This window comes from Hordeum vulgare, chromosome 2H, assembly GCF_904849725.1.
Source record: "Hordeum vulgare subsp. vulgare chromosome 2H, MorexV3_pseudomolecules_assembly, whole genome shotgun sequence".
Classification (NCBI taxonomy): domain Eukaryota; kingdom Viridiplantae; phylum Streptophyta; class Magnoliopsida; order Poales; family Poaceae; genus Hordeum; species Hordeum vulgare.
The window spans coordinates 525389505-525393966 of NC_058519.1; positions in this window are offsets into that span (position 1 = coordinate 525389505).

The following is a 4462-nucleotide window of genomic DNA, read 5'->3' on the forward strand; positions in this document are numbered from 1 at the left end:
CTGCGGCAGAACAAGCTCGAAACGAAAACAGAGGAAAACTCCGCGATACGGAGATCAAAACCTTTGGGTGACTATATATTGATTTTTTCTGGGCCAGAAGGAGTCCTCCGCAAGAAAACGGAGTCCGGGAGGCACACGAGGTGCCCACAAGCTTGCCCACCGCCACCAGGGGGTGGTGGCGGAGTGGGCCCTTATGGCTTCCTTGTTTGCTCTCCGGACTGCTTTTTATTTTCCTAATTTTCCAAAAATTCCAAAACTGAGGAAATTTCCTATTGGAAAAGTATCGGAGTCCAATTTCTTGCCGAAACAGATACATCTTTGTTTTCAAGGTCTGAAACAGGCTGATAAACATCCCTTATGTATTCCTCTGAAGTTATGACATTGATGATATTGGTCTCAACATTTATGGGAGTACCACAGATGTAATGCTTGATTCTTTGCCCATTTACCACTCTAGGAAAATTTCCGTCCGTGTTATTGATTTTGATGGCACCGGAACGATATACTTCCTCGACAACATAGGGACCTTCCCATTTAGAGAGAAGCTTGCCTGCAAAGAATCTCAAATGAGAATTGTATAGCAAGACATAATCACCTACATTGAACTCTAATTTCTGTATCCGTTTGTCGTGCCATCTCTTAACCTTTTCCATGAACAACCTGGCATTCTCGTATGCCTGGGCTCTCCATTCATCCAACGAGCTGATATCAAACAACCGCTTCTCACTGGCAAGTTTGAAATCAAAGTTGAGCTCTTTGATTGCCCAATAAGCTTTGTGTTCCAGCTCAAGAGGTAAATGACAGGCCTTACCGTAAACCATTTTATATGGTGACATGCCCATGGGATTCTTATAAGAAGTCCTATAAGCCCATAGTGCATCGTCAAGTTTGCTAGACCAGTTCTTTCGACATCTATTGACGGTCTTTTGTAGGATCAACTTGATCTCCCTATTACTCAACTCCACTTGACCACTAGACTGAGGATGATAAGGAGATGCAACTCTATGGTTGACATCATACTTAGCTAGCATCTTGCGGAAAACCCCATGAATGAAGTGTGAACCGCCATCAGTCATCAAGTATCTAGGGACTCCAAATCATGGGAATACAACTTCTTTAAGCATCTTAATAAAGGTGTGGTGATCAACATTTTTAGTGGGGATAGCTTCTACCCACTTAGTAACGTAATCCACAGCAACTAAGATGTGAGTGTACCCATTGGAACTCGGGAAGGGTCCCATATAATCAAAGCCCCAGAAATCAAATGGTTCAATGACAAGTGAATAGTTCATAGGCATCTCTTGACGCTTACTGATGTTCCCTATCCTTTGGCATTCGTCACAAAACATAACAAACTTGGGCATCCTTGAAGAGAGTGGGCCAATAGAAACCTGATTGCAATACCTTATGGGCAGTTCTATCTCCAGCATGGTGTCCTCCGTAGGCTTCGGAATGACACTTCTGCAGGATCTGTCCCTGTTCATGTTCAGGCACACAACGTCTAATAACACCATCCACTCCTTCTTTATAAAGGCTAGGATCATCCCAAAAGTAGTGTCTCAAATCAAAGAAGAATTTCTTCCTTCGTTGATAGGTGGAACTTGGTGGTATGTATTTGGCTACGATATAGTTTGCATAATCGGCATACCACGGTGCACTAAGTGAAGTGCGGATGACATTTAGTTGCTCATCAGGAAAGTTGTCATCAATTGGTAGTGGGTCATCAAGGACATTCTCTAGCCTAGACAAGTTATCTGCTACAGGGTTATCAGCACCCTTTCGGTCAACGGCATGCAAATCAAATTCCTGTAGCAGGAGAACCCATCTGATCAGCCTAGGCTTAGCGTCCTTCTTCTCCATGAGGTACTTAATAGCAGCACAATCAGAGTGAATAGTGACTTTGGAGTCAACTATGTAAGATCTGAACTTTTCACATGCAAACACGACTGCTAAAAATTCCTTCTCCGTAGTGGCATAGTTTGTTTGAGCATTGTTTAGAGTTTTACTAGCATAGTGAATGACATTCAACTTCTTGTCAACTCTTTGTCCTAGAACAGCACCAACAGCATAATCGCTAGCGTCACACATGATTTCAAAGGGCAAGTTCCAGTCAGGTGGTTGAACAATAGGTGCGGTTATCAAAGCCCTCTTAAGTATTTCAAAGGCTTCCTCACAATCCTCATCAAAAACAAAAGGAACGTCCTTCTGCAAGAGGTTGGTAAGAGGCCTAGAAATATTAGAGAAGTCTTTAATGAACCTTCTATAGAAACCAGCATGACCTAGGAAACTTCGTATACCTCTGATATCTGTGGGGCAAGGCATTTTCTCAATTGCATCAACCTTAGCCTTATCAACTTCAATGCCTCTTTCACAGATTTTGTGTCCTAAGACGATACCTTCATTAACCATAAAGTGGCACTTCTCCCAATTCAAGACAAGGTTGGTTTCTTCGCATCTCTGTAAGACTCGATCAAGGTTGCTGGGGCAATCATCAAAGGAAGACCAGTAAACGGAGAAGTCATCCATGAAAACCTCGACGATCTTTTCACAAAAGTCACAGAATATAGCCATCATACATCTTTGGAAGGTGGCAGGTGCATTACATAAGCCAAATGGCATACGTCTATAGGCAAAGGGACCGAAAGGGCATGTGAAAGTGGTTTTCTCTTGATCAGATTGTGCAACAGGTATTTGCGAGAAACCTGAATAACCGTCTATAAAGCAGAAGTGTGTGTGTTTTGATAGCCTTTCTAGCATTTGGTCGATGAATGGCAAAGGATAATGATGTTTCCTGGTTGCCTTGTTCAGTTTCCGGAAGTCTATCACCATTCTATAGCCGGTAATAATCGTTTGTGGGATTAGTTCATCCTTAACATTAGGAACGACGGTGATACCTCCCTTCTTGGGTACGCAATGTACTGGACTTACCCAATCACTATGAGCAACAGGATCAATGATTCATGCTTCCAGAAGCTTTAATATTTCTTTTCTAACGACCTCTTTCATCTTAGGATTTAATCTCCTTTGATGATCAGCAACTGGTTTAAAGTCAGGGTCGGTTTTAATCTTGTGCTAACATAGAGTAGGACTAATACCCTTAAGATCATCAAGAGTATGTCCAATAGCAGCGTGGTGCTTCCTCAGAGTTTTTAGTAACTTCTTCTCTTCACGCTCTGAGAGGAGAGCACTAATAATGACATGATATATCTCCTTCTCATCAAGATAGGCATACTTAAGAGTATCAGGCAACTGTTTAAGCTTGAACACAGGATCACCCTTTGGTGGGGAGGATCCCCAAGAAGTTCAACAGGAAGATTATTCTTGAGAATAGGATGTTGTTCTAAGACAATTCTATCTATCTCATCTCTCTCCTCCATATGCATATCATTTTCATGCTCAAGCAGATATTGCTCTAAAGGATCCGTAGGAGGTACGGAAATAGAGGCAAGAGCAATGATTTCATCTCTACCAGACGACTCTCTTTAATGGGGTTGTCTTCCAAACCTGGAGAACTTAAATTCATGAGACACACCCTCGAAACTTACTGTGATAGTATGCTTAATGCAATCAATGTGAGCATTGACATTGTTGAGAAAGGGTCTACCAAATATGATGGGACAAAAGCTATCTTGTACCAAGGACGAGGAAATCAGTAGGATACTTCGTCTTACCACACAGGACTTCTACGTCTCTCACAATTCCCAAAGGGAAGATAGTGTCTCTATTAGCTAGCGTGATAGTGACATCAATGGGTTCTATCTCAGCAGGTGCAATCTCATATTTGATTTCATCATAGAGAGAACGGGGTATTGCACTAACACTAGCTCCCATATCACATAAACCATGGTAGTAGTGATCTCCTATCTTAACAGAAACAACGGGCAGGCCAACTACAGGTCCGTGCTTGTCTTTCGCGTGAGGTTTAGCAATTCTAGCAGAGTCCTCACAGAATTTAATAACATGCCCGTCTATGTCTTCGGCTAAGAGATCTTTGATAATACAAACACTAGGTTCAACTCTAATCTCCTCAGGGGGTGCAACTGGTCTAATGTAACCCCTACGTATCACAGTTGGAGCTTTAGAATAATCCTTCATTCTAGCAGGGTATGGTGGTTTCTCAGTGTAAGCACAAGGAACAACATGATCACTAAAAGCTATGATTTTCTCCTCAACTAGATTGGTTTTGGCTATGTTGCTTTATACAGGAGGATGATATTTAAACCACTTCTCTTTGGGAAGATCAACATGAGCAGCAAAAGATTCACATAGAGAAGCTATTATCTCAGAGTCAAGTCCATACTTAGCGCTAAAATCTCTAGAAGTGTTTGTCTCAACAAAAGATTTAACGCAATCAAACTGGAAATTCATACCTGACTCCTTACCTTCCTCCAGCTCCCAATCTTCAGAGTTGCTTTTGATTCTCTCCAATAAATTCCACTTGTGATCAATATCCTTCTTCATA